This window comes from Gavia stellata, chromosome 28, assembly GCF_030936135.1.
Source record: "Gavia stellata isolate bGavSte3 chromosome 28, bGavSte3.hap2, whole genome shotgun sequence".
Classification (NCBI taxonomy): domain Eukaryota; kingdom Metazoa; phylum Chordata; class Aves; order Gaviiformes; family Gaviidae; genus Gavia; species Gavia stellata.
In genome coordinates this window covers 8,216,319-8,233,891 of record NC_082621.1, presented here as the reverse complement: position 1 = coordinate 8,233,891, position 17,573 = coordinate 8,216,319, and the positions used below count along the sequence as shown (strand labels likewise).

Here is a 17,573-nt window from a genome sequence, read left to right as displayed (position 1 = left end):
AGATTTGAGATTCTGTCACCACTGGGCTAATTAAAAAGTTCTTGAAGTGCTGGAGTGCTTCACTTCGTTTGCGTGGAGCAGGACTACATGCAGATGCAGGAACCTCGTGATAACTGGAGCAGAACTAAGATGGGGATTTTCTTTGTAGGAAAAAGAAGTAGCTGAGACTGTTTATATTGTAAGTGGAGCACAGCCCCATGACTTGAGGCTGGTAATATTTAGTCAGGTCTTAACTAGTTATCTCAGCTCACTCTGTAGTCAATGGAGAGAAGCAGACAACATTGGTGGGCGGTTCACCCGAGAAGAACCTACCTTTGTGAGGTGCCTGTCCCACTTCAGGTGCGCTTCAAGGGTTGCTTCTCTCTAGGGTATCCCAGATGACTGCACTGGGCTGGCAGACATGGCATAGGGCCATCCAGAGACACAATCAGCTGGGGCCACAGTTGGTGGCCAGGTGTGCATCCCACAACACAAGTAAGGCAACAGCTGCCTAGGCTGAGGATACTGAATTGTATTTTTAAGCTCATCCCTTGGTATTGCACTTCAGCCAGAGGAGAGCTCATCACGGGAGTAGCAGGCAGGAGTCCTCTCTTCCTGAAGCAACAGTCTAAGGGAGGGTCAGAAGTGGAAGGTTCCCAAAGGCCTTATTTCTCCAGCCTGATTTAAAGGCATTATGCTGACAAGCTCAGATGTAGACAAATGTTCTGTAGTGTGTGAAAACAGAGGAGAGGACTTCCTCCCAGGTGACTGGCTTAGGCAACCCATGCTCCTGCAGATAAACAAGTGAGTGAAATTCAGCGCTGGGGTTCAGAACCAGCAACGCTCTCCCAGGCCTAGGTGCAAGGGCCATAGCTGACCTGGGATCTTTGGAGGAAGAGTGTGTTCCTTTGAAACAAATCAGTTGCACAGGTGCTCCCCATTTGTTTAAGGGTCCATGATGTGGGGTCCCAGAATACCCTCTCTTCTTTGCTATAGAGTCTGGAATTCAGGGAAGTGCTTAAATCATTGACCTCTGAGAGGGTCTTGCCTCTGGGCTACCTTTGATGGTTGTTCAGAGGTCTACAGGTGGTAGTCAGAGGTACACAGGTGTCTCCACTGCCCTGCCACAGTGGCCACAATGAAGCTGGGAGTTGTTACAGGCTGTTTATTAGCAGAGTTTCTCAAACCGTGGCCACAAGCCCTGGGAATGAACACTACGACCGGGATAACAAAATATGAGAGAAACCAGCCTGAAGCCAGCAGTGGTCAACATGCTGAGGCAAGAAGAGTGAAAGAGCCTGGAACACACTTCCCTTCAGAGACAAAGCGTCATAGGACCCATGGTCCTGCTCCAGCTATGGACACCGAGCTCCTCACTCATGCAGGTCCCTCCTGTAAGGGTATGTAGAAGGACAATGTCTTCTCCTTTAAAGGTATCTGGTCAAAGACCTTTTCAATGCAAAAAAAAAGGATATTAATAATAATAGGAGGGAGCCATAAACACGACATGCAGGGACACAACCCTGACCAACAAATGGTAAGGGACACGGTGATTTGAACCAAACCTGGTCGTCACACTAACTGATGAGGGCATATGTTATGCAAATCCTGTGTGTAGGTGCTGTAAATAGCAGCACCTTGTTTGATGGCAGCACCTTTGTCTGCCAATGTCCTTTTATGTCTGTGCATGTGTGTGTCTGGGATACCTGCTCAGCCTCTGTACCAGTTGAACCTGCAGATGAAAAAGTGGCCACTGCATCCCTCATCCTGGGCAGAGACCCCTGACGTGGGGTTTCTGTGTGTCTGTGTGCTGCAGGCACTAAACGCCAGCTACTGGGGGGATCAGCGTGAGTGTATTTGGTGCCAGCTACTGAAGTCAGACTGGGATTGCGGGAACCTCTGACCTCTGGTGTCAGCCAGTGGGATCCCAGTGCAGCTACCAGAGCAAGCAGGGTCTTGGTGCCAGCTACTGGAGTCAGTGGGGCTCTCAGCTTCCAGCTGCTGGGGCAGGAACAGTGTGTACCCCAGAACCATTTACTGCGGGGACTGGCATGAGTGAAGTGAGTGAGGGGCTCAGCACAGGCAGCTGGAGCAGTGTATGGGGTTTCCTTGGCAAGGCTTTGGTAGTGGCGGGGCCACAGTGGTGGCTTCTGTGAGAAGCTGCTAGAAGCTTCCCCTATGTCCGATAGAGCTAATGCCAGACGGCTCCAAGATGGACCCACAGCTGGCGAAGGCTGAGCCCATCAGCGACAGTGGTAGCACCTCTGGAGAAACATATTTAAGAAGGGAGAAAAAACCCTGCACAACAGCAATTGCAGCCAGGAGAGAGGAGTGAGAATACGTGAGAGAAACAGCTCTGCAGACACCAAGGTCAGTGAAGAAGGAGGGGAGGAGGTGCTCCAGGTGCTGGAGCAGAGATTCCCCTGCAGCCCCTGGTGAAGACCATGGTGAGGCAGGCTGTCCCCTTGCAGCCCATGGAGGCCCAGGGTGGAGCAGATATCCACCTGCAGCCCGTGCAGGACCACATGCTGGAGCAGGAGGATGCGCAAAGAAGACTGTGACCCAGTGGGAAGCCCGCGCTGGAGCAGGCTCCTGGCAGGATCTGTGGACCCCTCAAGAAAGAGGAGCCCACCCTGGAGCAGGTTTTCTAGCAGGACTTGTGACCCCACGGGGGACCCATGCTGGAGCAGTCTGCTCCTGAAGGACTGCACCCCGTGGAAATAACCCACGCTGGAGCAGTTTGTGAAGACCTGCAGCCCATGGGAAGGACTCACATTGGAGAAGTTTGTGGAGAACTGTCTCCCGTAGAAGGGACCCCACGCTGGAGCAGGGGAAGAGTGTGAGGAGTCCTCCCCCTGAGGAGGAAGGAGTGGCAGAAACACTGTGTGATGAACTGATGGCAACCCCCATTCCCTTTCCCCCTGTGCCTCTCGGCAGGAGAAGATAGAGGAAATCGGGAGTACAGTTGAGCCTGGGAAGAAGGGAAGGGTGGGGGGAAAGCTTTATAAGATTTTGTTTTATTTCTTATTGTCCTACTCTGATTTGATTGGCAATAAATTAAACTAATTTCCCCAAGTTGAGTTTGGTTTGCCCATGACGGTAATGGTGAGTGATCTCTCCCTGTTCTTATCTCAACCCACGAGCTTTTGGTTATATTTTCTCTCCCCTGAGGAGGGGGAGTGATAGTGTGGCTTTGGTGGGTGCCTGGTATCCACGCAGGGTCAACCCACCTCAACGCAAGTCACAGCCCAGTTCTGCTGGCTGCTGCAGGGGGTGAGTATCTGTATCTTCCCCAAACTGTTGTGTGTGTGCAGGGTGTGTGTGTATTCACCAGAAAACATAAACTGGACCAGTGAGTTAGTAGGAGGCCCCAGGTCCATGCAGGGGGTCAGCTAGCAAGGAGGCTAGCCTAGTGCTGGTTCCTGGGTGCAGTGTGCCTGTTGGATGACTGTGTGAGTGCTGCGTGTTTGCAGGGAGCATCATGCTGGAGCAGCCGGCAAGTAAGGGACCTGTGGTGTGGGGTCAGAGGGCCAGGATCTGGGCACGGGTATCAGGAGAACAGAAGGGCTGTGCCAATGCTGAGGGGACACGCAAATATCCATGTGGCTTGTGAACCCTGAGAGTGTTGTGTGTGTACCTGCACTAGTGTTCTGTCTCTGACAGCCCCAGAGGACATGGGGACATGGATGTCTGCACTTGTGTGTGATGTGGATCCTGTGTGTCAGTGTTGTTGACAGCAGTGCCTTGGATGTGGCAGTCTGTGTGACTGGTCGTGTCAGTGTCCTTTTGCATGTGTACAAGGGTGTCTGTGTGACTCTGGGATACACAATGAGCCTCACTACTGGTTGAGCCTGCAAACAGAAAAGCAACAGCTATGGCCATTGACCTGGGATGGAGACCCCGGATCTCTAAGCTTGGCTTTAGCGGCTAGGCAGGAGGAATCACCAGGCTGTGGAGCTGCTGGAGGTGGTGGCTGCTTATAACATCCCTTAACATGCATCAGTCCAGATGATGAAGATGATACCAGTGTTAAAACAGAAGTGATCAGCAGGGTTGTTAAAAGGAAAGCCTGGAGTTCTCACATGCCTATGAACTGCAAAAGGGTTAATTCCCTCAGGGCGGTCTGGTTTTCCATCTTATCATCATAGTTTTTCTGGGCAAACATTGTAAATGAGATAAATAGGGCCACTAAACCCAAATCTGGTAGGTTTATGCTGATGTCTCTGAACAGGTCTATGCATTCACATAAGTCTGATTCACTGCCTGTTCCTATAACAGCTTTCCATCTGTTTTACCACTACTTTAAAAGAACATTTTTATTTCAGATTATTATTCCTCAAAATAAAAATAACCATACAAGTAAACCCATTCCTCCATTCCTTTACTTTTATGTGTTGCAAACAGTACATACTCTCGTCTATAAGCCCACACTTACTCTCTTCTGCATGCCCTCTTAAAGCAGCTAACCTAGTAGCAATTACTTTATTACACTGAGAGAGGCAAGGTCTGAGGTCAGCATTTGCAGCAATGTCTAAGTTTCTAACACATAAGGTAAGGTTGACACTTTCAATGACTCTTCATGGTTGCTACCTACTGAGTGGGAGGTTTCCAAGGACAGAAATGCATTTAAAAATCCTTAGGGAGGTATAAAAGCTCCAGCCATAATTTTAAAGGGTATTGTTGTGGGTTTTTTTTCTTCTCAAATGAATTCTGATTTACTTGAGTATAAAAGGCCAGAATTCCCTAAAATTACTTCCTTATGAGAAGCCATTTGCCAGTGAATACCTGCTGAGTTTTTCATTCAAAGATGAACAGGCGAGACAAGGTGGCTACCTAAATGAGGATACCTACCCTTTACCTGAGATTAATCTAACCATACAGGAAACTTTTTCTATAAATCTTTGTTTTTGTTCAAACAATGATTTAATTAAAGGAAATCATACGTTTCAAATTACACAGACAATCAGTTGAAGCATTGAGAGAATCAATATTCTTGATTAGGATAATGATATCAGAAATTAGGGAGGCATTGTATATCAATCACATAAATCACATAAATGATGCAGAACATAAATAACAAGTAGGATTGCTTATGCTGATCTATGCTGATTTTGCTATGTTAAAGGTCAGTGGAGCCACAACAAACATGAACACAAACCCCTCAACCTCTTTATTTTAGAAGAATTAAATTTTGTAATCATAAAACATCTCTTTCATAGTAACAAATAAATACCATAAATGGCAGAGAGCCCTTTTATTTTTAATTTTTGCTTTGATGAATAATGAAAACAATGAAACTTTGGAAAAGACTTGGAAGCATAATCTCAGAATAAACAAGTGGAAGAATAGGCAACCAAGTGTGTAAGTCAAATACTGTCCACAGATCACACAATCAGGAGGTAGTATTTCTGCCTGCCTAATCATAATCTAAATCATCTGCCTTCTTTATAAAAGTTATTGATATGTACTTCCCAAAGAGGTCTTCACTTCTTTGTTTCTCAAAGTATAAATGAAAGGGTTTAGCAGTGGCGTTACAAGGGTGTTCAGAAGGGATACCACTTTGTTCATATTTAGCGAGGCATGCCCTCTTGGCCTGACATAAATGAATACAACTGCCCCATAAAGCATGAAGACTACAGTCAGGTAAGCAATGCAGGTAGAGAAAGTGTTCTGTCTCCCAGAAGGAGGTAGGATCCTCAACATGGTAAAAATGATGGTGAAGTAGGAGATGACAGTCAAAAAGCAAATGCTAAACAGAACCATGGTAGCAACAGTGAAAATAAGCCATTCAATATGGTGGGTCTCAGTGGAAGCCAGATTCAGCAGTGTCCCAACATCACAGTAGAAGTTATTGATCATATTGGGGCCACAGAATGGCAGCGTGAACTCCAGAACAGTTTGCACAAAGACAATCAGAAAGCTACCCATCCAAGATCTAAATGAGAGCTGACCACAGTTTTCCACTCATGATGGTGATGTAGTGGAGAGGGTTGCATATTGCTATGTATTAGTCAAAAGACATGGCTGTGAGGAGGAAAAACTCAGTAGCACCAATGAAAAAGTGGGACAAGGCTTGGGCTTTACGCCCAGCTGTGCTGATAGACTTCTTGACATCCAGAAGACTGGCCAAAAGCTTGGGTAGAGTGGCCGAGACATAGATGATTCCCCAAAATGGCAGATTTCCAAAGAAGAAATACATGGGTTTGTGGAGAGTTGTCATTCACCACTGTGGCAATGATGATGACACTCCCAGTGACAGTCAAAATGTAGATAACCAAGACTCCCACAAAGAGCAAAACATGAACACTTTGAAGGCTGGGGAAACCAAGAAGAATAAATTCAGTCACGGAAGTATGGTTTTCCATCCTCTGCTTCCACTTTGTTTATTTCTGCATTAATGAATATGGCAAGTAAAGGGGTGATCACAGTTTTTTGTTATGTGAGTAGGAAAGAGGAAATATATAGATATACATGTGTATGCGCATATAGGTATGTATACAACTATATGTATGTAGGAGACATTTTTTAATTGATTTTAACAGTTATTTTAAAGAAACCAGGAGGTTTGAGATCCTTATAATAGTTTTACTGTTTCATTTCTCAGTTACTTTGAGTTGAAAAAGGGATCTTTCTTAGACTAGAAGACTGTTTAGAAGAGTGAAGAATTTATGATCAACAGTGATATATACTGGTAATGCTCCCTCTACCACTTACGTTTCTACAGGAGCCATTACCCTAATTTATGTCCTCTAAAAGATGGACATCTAGTCAAAATTAATCTAGGCTCCTACTTTGAAGCCCAGAGTACCACCAAAAAGTGATTAACCGCATCTGGACGTAGGCAACATGAACTACCCCTTACTATAGGTGTTTCTCCACATGTTGTCCGTAGCAGAAAATAGGATACCTAGATGGCAATAGTTATCCAAAAATGTTATGATTTAAACACAGGTGAAATGTATATCACCTTCTGTATGTACAAAGCCTTCTTAAATCTGTCCTGGACGTAGCTTTATCTAAGAATTCACTCTCTTTCCAAGGAATTATTTCATGCTAAAAAATAGACCATGTAGACAACATTTTAAAGCTCTGCTTTATTAAACTTTATATCACTTGGGTTTTGTTACCTTAGTCTTTTTCATCCTCACAGGTTGTTGTCAAGCGGTTCTAAATGAGAGAAAGAGCATATGAGTCACATCTTGAACCTGTTGCTAAATGCTATTGCAAATGCTCATGCATTTAGTTTTACTACAAAAAAAAAAAACAAAAGTACAAATGTTGGGGTTGTCCTTTCATTTGTACTTATCAAAATAAGCATTAAGTTGACTTGGGAGTAGAAATCATGATCTTCCCTTGCTAAGTATATCTTAAAAATCATTCAAGTTTCTGTCCCTTCTTGCTTTAGGATGAGAATACCTTACTAATATGTTATTGTCAACACATTGTTTCTCTATTCACCCTTACTTCTATCATCCAATCTAATTACACATACGAGCAAACAGTCTAAATTTCTTGGACAACAGATTTCTCTGAAATATTTTCTTTTTCTTGTCCTAAAACAGAGTAGAATACCCACATGTCTCAGTCTCTTTAGGGCCTGGATTACATTCAGTAGCCACCAATGGTTCTCTGAATAATGAAAAGTCAAAAATGGAAAGAATATATTCACATTCGTGAACAAGCCATCAATGTTAAAATTGTCATCCCCAATAACAAATATATTCTGAGGAGGGAAGGGAGGTAAATACCTGTCAGCAATGTCTGTACTCAGCATATAATTAAACCTCTCTATGTGCTGTTTTTAAGCAAACTGAGTGGCTCCAGACAGGGAAGATATTCAGGTAGCTCCACTGCACGCTCACAGGCATTTAATAAAGCCCATTACTGTGCAAAGACTAGTAGCTGGGAAGGAGCAATTAACTCAGCTCATCAAACATGAAATCTTTAGGGGAAAAACGGATCACTTAAAAGGCATAAAAGGTCCGCAGAACTCTAAAAAGCAGCCTGATAAATCAGCATGGAAAACCACAGAGCACCTTAACTAGTAACAGAAATGAGAATCTTGTAAAGAGTCATGAAAAGAGCCCCAAATTCTCAGACAGACCTGATGAATCAGCTGTTGCAGAGTATGTCAGCTCTATGGATTCAATGAATATAAGGATCTATATTTCCTTTCCCTGCGCTTCTTTTCATTTCCGGTGGTCATGATGAATAAAATTTGTGAGCAAGTCTACACAGCCTCCTCTGGGTAAGATGGCTTTGGTAACAGCTGCTGCTAAGACAGTAAAGTGAGTGCAAAAGGATTGTGGGACCAGAAGATACACACCTGCCTGTTCTGAGAACTCCTTCTGAAGTATACTGCCATACCATAACGGCAGCTTCATTCCTGAATTAACTCAACAAACCTTAGGCTGTTATTATCACAAGTGAAGCTCTCTGTCCCACATGCCCTCTACCTCACCTTCACTCTCACAAGGAAGTCCTTTGACACAGAAGGAGCACATCCACTTGATCTGAGTGGGAGGGCACGGGTGACGGGCTCTGCCAATGTTCTGAAACTTGTTTGACACCAAAGTTGAAAGCTTCCACTGGGAGTTAAAAAATTACATTCCTTAACTGCTGAGAGAAAGAAAATAATGAAGATATTTTCACTGGGGAAGAGTGGAGGTTGATGAGTGATTACGAACATGCAACACAGCTGAGGAGCAGACAGGAAGGATGGGCCAGGAGTGTATTTTGTGTACACAACTGCACAGATATGCAAACTGAAATAAGAGCCTTCATGCAGAAGTTTTTCTCATTTTGGTTTTGCTCTTGCTCAGCTACAGCAGCTTCCAACTGAAGTTCCAAAAATTTACATCTGCAAGAACAGAACCCCAAAGAGTTTTGGCTCCTACAGTTGTTTCCCTCCCACCCCCAACCCGACTCCCATTAATTCTGTTGTCACAGAGTTTCACAAACCATTAGTCAGGTTTTTCTCAGATATTTGTCTCACTACCCTTGGGTCACATGCTTGAAAGCATTTTTTCCCATCTATCCCAAACTCCCAGGGACTTAAAGCAGCCCCTTTTTCTTCTTTACACAAGAGAAAGCCCCCAGCTCTGACCACAGCCAGCCCACAGCAGAGAGACAGCCCTCGAAAACACCAACAGAGACTCAACATTTACCTCAGACAAAGGGTGGGATGATGAAGCCCTACTCCTACTAGCTGCATCTATATTAAGGATGGTGCTTTTCCTCTCCTCTTATATGCAAGATGCGTAAAGACAATCATAGCCTAACAGATGTTTTTTATGAGTATTGTTATTAGTACCAGGGAGAACGAGCAGCTGATATTTGGATTGCCAGCAGAACACATAAGCACTCTGGGAGGATTAATCAGCCTTTTTGTTTCTTCCTGCTGCTCCCACTAATGGTTTAGTTTCGGTCAGGTCTCAGACCGAAATAGATCCATTATCAACAATCTTCCCATCCATAGGAACATGTCAGTAAAACAGAGAGTGTGGGAGACAGCAGAACAGTGACAAATGCAGCATCCCCTTCCCGCCTGAAGGACCTTTAACAGTACCGCGTTATCTGTATGCAAATGGTGAATGTGCCCTTCCAGTACTAGGTACTCCTGAAAGTACGTCAAGCTAGAGAGGGAGTTGGCATTTGATGAGACCCATCACCAGTTCTGTCTTCAGCTTTTTCTTCCTGCTAGCCAGCTCAGAGGGACGTTGTTGTTACCTTGGGTATCAGGTTTTTCGGTGCATCAGAGAAGACCCTTGTCTCTTGGAAGGTGATCCCTGTCCCATTTCTCTGGGCCCTTAGGGCATTCAGTTTTTCAACAGGCATATGATCTGAAATCTGGTTTGTCCTGTCTGAAGTGAAAGGAAAAAGGCCCATGCATGAGTTATCCTGTGGTACTGGGATTGACAGCCTCCTGGGAATCAGCTGCAGTGCACTGCATGCATTGTGGCGATCATTTAAAAAGATCCTGCCCTGAAAGTCTTAAAAGGAGGATCACAGCGAGCATGAATGGTAATATCAGCAGATCTCATTTGCAACCGAATAACCTGAGGCCGAATAACCTGAGGCCAGAAGAAAGTGTTACTCATCGCTTTGCCAGACACCTGAGAAACATGCTGTTCACCACCGTCCATAAGCCTTCTGGCAATGAATCAGACCTCACTCGCACTAAAAAGCCAGTGCTCCAGAGAGATCTCCCTGCAGCCAGAGCTCCTCGCAGGTTCTGATTCCAGGCTGGCACATGAGCAGGTATCTTTCCTTTGCTGAATAGGCTGGTTTTCAAAGAAAGTTGTTAAACACCCAGAAGGCACAAATTTGCAAATAGATGTGGTGGTTTTGCAAATGCTAAGCAAACAAGAACAGTAAAGGTTAATGACTGTAAAAAAAAAAAAAAAAAACAACCCAAACCAAACAACAGAACCAACCGAAACAAAAAGAACAGATGAGATGAAGAAGTTTTAGCAACTGAACTGTGAACTTCTACTTGGGGGAGGGTGAAATCTTTTCCAAGTAGCCTTTTCTTTTTCTAAGCCCTTCATCTCCTGTCTAGCTCCTTTGTCCTGGCTAGCCCCACCACAGCCAGCACAATCCCCAAAACAATTCAGAGCACACGTCTGGAGCAGCAGTCTGTACAAGCAGCACTGCCAGATTGCTGAAACTGCTAGTTTTCAAGATGCACGTGCCTGATTACCCTAGTAGCTTTCTGGATGGTCTTTCTTGGCATCTTATACAGGAAGATTATATTTCTTGTGTATACAGTTCCCACATGCAAGAATGTTCTCTTTACCTCAAAGGAATAAGGCAAAGACATTTTCTTCCACTACCTTTTAGTGAAGACTCACGTTTCTGAAAAGAATCCGTCCCTCTCCACCCACCCCCACCCCCCGCCCCGCCTTTCTGAAAGTGTTCTGAAAGCCAGGCACCTCCAGAGATACACCTGGTACACAATATGTTCCCTCCAGATCATCCCTACAGTTCTGAGAAGAAACAGGAATGTTTTGTAGCCAGTGGTGCACAGCTTGTGCGCACTCTCAGTGCAGGCCACAGCTTTCCTGATAGTTTTTCTCAAGACTTGCTTGATGTCTCTGTTCCTCAGGCTGTAGATGAGTAGGTTGACCAGGGGTGTGAGGGTGGTGTAGGAAAAGGAGAAGGTTTTGTTCAGGTTTCTCAGTGGAGGTGTCCCAGGCAGCAAACAGACAGTAAGAAGTGTCCCTTAGAAAATGCTGACCAGAGTGATGTGTGAGAAGGCTTTTGCTTCTCACACATGGTGGAGAAGGCCTTCTGCCTCCCCTTGCTCAGTGGGATCCTCAGGATGGCGTCTGTAATGCAGACACAGGATGCCAGAGTGAACAAAAATGGCAAGCCTACATCTGGGCCGGACATTACAGCAGCCTGGTGTCACTGCAGGAGAGCTCCAGCAAAGAGATCAAATCACAGAAGTGGTCAGTTGGGCTGGGGCCACAAAACTTCAACTGGCTTGAGAAGTATGTGATGATCGTGGAACTAGCCATTCCCCCAAGCCAAGAGCCAGCTGCCAGCTCCAAAAATACCTTCCAGTTCATCATGCTTGTATAGAGCATGGGGTGACATATGGCCAGGCGCTGATTGTAGGACACGTTGGCCAGCAGGTAACACTCGGAGACTGCAAGAGATCCAAAGAAATAATGCTGAGCCATACAACCCTGAGCAGAGGTGGTCCTGTTCCCAGCCAGGAAGTTGGCCAGCAGCCTGGGCAGGTTGATGGAAGTCTAGCTGATCTCCAAGCTGGACAAATTCACCAGAAAGAAACACATTGGGCTGTGGAGACACTGGTGTGTCACCACCAGCACAACAATGAAGATGTTCCCAAGCGCAGACTCTGCACAGACAAGGAGAGAGAGAGGAGCAAGAGAGGCACCTGGAGTCAGGTGCTTTCCCGAATCCCCGCAGCAGAAACTCTCTTGGTGACATTCGTTTTTCCCATTCCCCTTTCTCCATGCAGTGCTCTTGGTCTTTCTTTCCTCCTCTTGTCAGAAAGGGCACCTGTGAGAGAGGGAATGTTTGTGAAAGAAAACATTACCAGGGAGAAAGCAGTGTTTTGCACACATCAGGCTGTATTCACATTCCCTTTAGGGGCTCCACGCTTCGTGCAAGAAGAGGAACGGGTTCTTGGCGAGAGCTCATCCTAGGAGAACTCCTTTCCACCAAACAGGAGAGTTGCGCCATGAAGGTATGTATTACTCTCTATGGAATAAAAAGGGAATGGGCGTTTGCTCAGACTTCAACAGCCCAATTTCTACGCCTGAAGTTACTCCAAGTATGCTCTTCACAGGTGTAAAGGACAGAGTTCCTTTTGCTCTCAGCATGAGAAAGCCAGCTCAGTGTGTAAGAGGAGATTTAAATCTCAGCTCCACAGTAAGTGAAAGAGGGACCAGCACGCATATGCTTAGCTTTGTGTATGGCGAGACAGAAGCTCACGTTGCTTGCTGAATTGCTGCATGAGTGTGTCTAGCTCATTATTACGTCGTAGGGTGGACACTACAACAAGATCACTGACAGGACAACTTCAGCGCAAGGGCAAAGTGGCCGATTGCGTCTGGGTCAGTCTCAGAGCTTCAGGAAAGCAGAACTGACGTAACAGGGACAGGAAACAGCAACCTGTCTGGGGAAACTGGGGAAGCACAGAAAGCCACAGGCCATTGAAAGCAGAGGGGGTAAAAGGCCAGCTCAACGGTCGTGGGGCGAGATTAGCAGGAGAATCCTCAGTGAAGACCCCACCACCTAATACACTGCTGTGGAGGTGTAGCGATCCTGACCAAGACCGCTGCATGTCGAGGAGTTAGTGCTCCACATAACAGTTCACTGGGGAGGCTGAGGCCTGTGGCGGGCCGGGCCGGGTCGTGCTGGGCTGAGCCGGGCTGTGCCGGGCCGGGTCGTGCTGGGCTGAGCCGGGCTGTGCCGGGCCGTGCCGTGCCGTGCCGTGTCGCACGCAGAGCGTGGCCGTCAGGCCGGGCCGGGCCGCACAAATCCCCCGGCCGCAGGGCAAGCTCAGCAGCTCCTTGTAACGGAGGAGCCCGCAGGCAGCGCGTGCTGGGTGCCGGCGATGGCGGCACCTGCCTGTCCTTGCCTGTGTCTAAAGGGGCAGCAAGACGTTCTCGTGTGAACATGCTTTCTGATCGACGGCAGAAACGGTGAATGCAGTTGTTTTCCTTTCAGAAAATCCTCCAGTAGCTCGAGCGACCCTTCCACGGCGGGATCTGTGCGGCGTGCTGCACCCTGCTTGGAGACCCGCTGATGCTTTACAGCTTGGCGTTCCCAGCATCTGAAGGGACATGACATTAGCTATATTTTCCTCTCTTTCTTTACAGAGTTAGCCTGAATAAATAGCATTTTCAGTGATAGTTTACAGGGTGCTTTTCTTACTGGGGTCATAGGGATCCAGCACCTCCGCATGCAGAACAGGAGGTGAAGGTCTTCTCCAGGCCACCTCAGCATAGCGGGGGGGATGATCTTGAAACCCCCGTGCCCGAGTGTGGACTCTAAGGGCTCTAAGGGCCTGTACGCAGGTCTTGTGGACCTCAGAAGGTTGGCAGCTCTCAGGGATCTGAGCGTGCTTGTCCCAAGGCACCTGGAAGTGCCTGCGTAACTGTAACGCTACGCTGCTACTAGTGGCTGTGGCTGTGTGGCTGCATTTTTGATAGGTATCCACTGCCAGTTGTCAGAGTTAACCATATCACAGCTATACTATAGACACACACTGGCAAATTTAAACAAACATAACTGACATAAATGCGCCTGCTGTTGCTGTGATTATCATAACCACATGCATAATACACAGTCTGGGTAAGGTACTACAGATCGCTACACGTATGCATCTTACAGTCACGGTTTCTTTCCTCACTGGCTAATACAGCTTTACACTTTACCCCCAATAACCCCAATGCCCGAGGAAAACACACAACTGATGTCATATCATATAAGATGCCCTTTCTCCTGTCAGTAGAAGAATTGGCACGGCAGGTATTGAGCACCTCTCAGCTTTCAGCTGTGGTTTCAGGGCTCTGTGCTCAGTGTGGCCAGGCTGAGTGAACAGCGGGTGAAGTGCAGAAGGAGCATCATCTAGTGCATGCTTGTGGTAAACACCTGTTACGAGCCTGAGTGCGTGCCCAGGGGAAGTCCACACTTGAGGAACAGAACCCTCTGCCCAGACTGCATCCTAGGGTTTTCCTAGCACTGTGGATAAGCACAATGATGTCCCTGCTGATTTCCTCCCCATGACTTTTGAGCCTTTACAGGGAGCTGGAGATGCTGAAGGGCAGCACCTAGGTGGTCCATAGAAATCCTGGGATGGATAGGCTGCTCAAAAAGGTGATGCACCCAAACTCTAATACACCTTTCTCCCAGGCTGGGATGAATTGTGTCTGGAAATGCTGAAGACAGGTGGAATTAGGAGAGATTCCCGCACTGAACACTGTGAATGAAGAGTTTCCAAACTTCCTGGGCAAATGGATGAGAGTTAAGTGTTAAAAACCTGAAGGAGTGAGATGAAAACCCAGGTTACAAAGAGTGAGGGAGCGTTTTATGGAACAGCCCAGTGGGAGATGAAGTGAGAAGTATTGGTCACCTTGACCTATACTCCTCCTAAGCTTCTCCAGCATCTCAGCTGAGGTGGGTAAGTGTCCCAGGGCTGGGTCCAACACTGCAACAGCACAGCTGTAACTCAACACCTGTAACCATGCTCTCTAGAATTTCAGAAGGGGTAAGCAGGAGAAAGACATCCAGGAAAGGGCAGAACTAAACCACACATCTTTGCCTCTCATTTTCACTACATAAAGACCCATGGGCTAAGTCAGAACAGCCCAGATGTGCCTCAGCAAACATGGCACTTTCCTGTAATCTTCAGCCTAAAGTGAGGACCTTTCCTGTGATGGGGCCTGGGAAGGAAGACTCAGGTCTGGGTGTCACCTGTTCTGCCTCATGTCACTTCCCTCCCTATTCTCTCTGAAAACCCTTATCGCACAGGAAGGCCAACAGAAACCGTTCAGCTCTTTCACCCTTCCTTCCATAGATGAAGCTCTGGGCCTGAAGCACCTGAATGCCATTTCCTAGTGTTATGGAAATAATCAGTGTCCTGGAGGGTGCCTCCCTTGGGATTTCAGGGAAGGAGCACTGCATAAGTGCATCCCTGCGGAGGGTGACAGCTCTGAGCTGGTGCAAACTGTTTCAACACCTCAGGCAATGACTGTCCCTCCCCAGACCTCCAAAGCATTTCAGCCCACTCTGAGAAAAAGAGAGACTGAGGTGGGGCAACAAGCACAGGCTTTTCCAGACTGATGCAGCAGAGCCCCGTGAGGCTCCAGAAAGGGGATTCAGCTCACATCCTGCAGAAGACTATAATGGGATTGATTCCTTCACATATAAGCAGCCATGGATGACTGAGGATGCCTTTTCAGCCTCTGCCAATTGTCAACGGGGAGAAAGAAGCAGAGTCTGGTATTCCCTCCAGGCCATGGAGACCAACTGAGTGTGATCAGATGAGTCACCCTTGGGGTGTGTCTAGGGGGGAAGAAGCCAAAACCTCTCTCTGGATCATCAATGCATTTGTTGGTGACTGAAGTAAGCTGAGCGACCAGTATTTCTTCACAGTCATGATTCAGCTCTCCAAAATGTGAGGTCCCCAATGCCCTTCTGTCCTCCTTCTACACTCCAAGGAGTGTGGGAGGGCACATTCGTCTCAGCCCTCCCACGCTGCTTGCATCTTTGGGGAAGGTGACTCCTCTGTCTCCTCACTGACCTCCAGGGCAGGAGAGGGTTGCCAGTGCACACAGACCTTTGCACTGTGTCTGCTCCAGACAGCAGAGGTGAAGCTTAAAGGGAGACCAGCATTTATTTTCAGTCACATGCTCCAGTGGAGTTAAAAAGTTAAAGCTAAAACCAAGCTGGACATTAATCACCTGACAACTCTTGTGTAACAGCTGGGATAAGTTAGACATCAGTCATCTATCTGTTGAGCAAAGTGCTGCTACAGCCGCTACTGCTAAGATCAAGCTGAAATAAGTTCAAGCCAAAAATAGTCTAGAAAAAGCCTGGCAAGTCCTCAGCTCTTGTCTTGCTAACCTAGAACAAGTCTGTGCCTTTCCAAGAGCAATGACAGCACCTTATTTATTGTATTACAATACACAGCTCTCTGAGAAGCAATGTCCTTTTGTTACAAATCTGTAATATAAAAACTCATCTACACAATGTATGTAGGTGAGCAGGCACTTCTTTATTGCAGCGCTGCACGCACAGGGGATCGCTCCACCTAGTGTGCGTGCCTAGCTTCTCCGCTACCAAAGTTATATACAATCAAAGTATACATAGTCATCATATTTTCCAAGAAACAATTAACATATTCATACAATTTCCGAGAACTCATTAATAAATGTAAATGCTCGTGACGCATGCGCCTTCAGGTACAGGGGTGGTCGTCTAAGGTCCTCTGGTGGTCGTCCATAGTCTTCCTCATGGTGTCCTTCAGTTGAACTCAATCTTTGCGCATGCTCAGGTTGGTTGCAAAATCCCATTCTTGGAATCTTCTTAAGTTTTCCCCGGTTTACTGACCAGGCCTACAACTTATCAATCTCTTGACAAGCAAATTCTACCTCTTCACAATGCTACATTGTTCATAGCTAGTTTATGATTAAATCAGGGATAGCTCATACCTAGTTACCCTTATACAGAAAATATATATATATATAATTTTTAATCTTTTAATAATCACTTTCTAGCTTATAAGTTTCTGTCAATTTCCATGCCTATGAATAATCAATGTTTATTTCTATTAATATCTATCGATTGGCATTCTTGATATTCATATCAAGATGGGGAGGGTAAGGTCACACTGTCACAGGACTCAAACAAAACTTTTCTATTCAATTCTTCATCGTTCCATCTCGTTACTGTTAGTTCTTCAGTATGGAACGGCGACTCCCTGGTGAGGTTCCTATGGTTATTGTTTCTAACTTAACAATCCTAACTTATTTATTTATTAATCAAATTTAACCTTTTCTATATATATATATAAAATCGTATTTTGATTAAAAAAAAAATCAGAATATTTACAACACTTTCATGCCCCTCCTCGTGACTTGTAGATGGCCCCTGGAAGGAAGGATCGTAGGCCCAACTGCAGTAAAGGCTATGTCACACCTTTTGGCTTACAAAATATTCACCGTTTATTGGAAAATTAATCAGAGACTTTGCCACCATGGAGTGAGACCCATGGATTCAGGGCCCTGGGGCAGGAGGGAGTACATTGCATGACTGGTTTGCCAATCAAAAGTTCCTGCAGTTCCACCTCCAACATGCTGATAGTTTTCAAATCGATCTTGCCCCACATGAGCTCTCTTGGATATTATGGTGGGCTGGGTCTGATGTAGATGAGAGTTTTCTTTCCAAAACGATTGTTTTACATGGCAATGCAGATATGGGAGTTCCTGACACAGCCTGGTCTTCTGGGGTAAAGCGAAGAGGTCAGCAAGTGGGGTGCAGCAGGAGTCCTTCATTGGGAGCCTCTGCTATTGTGCCTGCTGTTGACACCTCTAAACATTCATCTTTTCTAG

At 46.2% G+C, this 17,573-nt stretch overlaps 1 pseudogene; it reads right to left on the bottom strand.

The window, feature by feature from the left end:
* Positions 1–5,433: 5,433 nt before the first annotated feature.
* Positions 5,434–6,344, bottom strand: LOC132319430 (olfactory receptor 6X1-like; annotated as a pseudogene).
* Between the last annotated feature and the right edge of the window lie 11,229 nt (positions 6,345–17,573).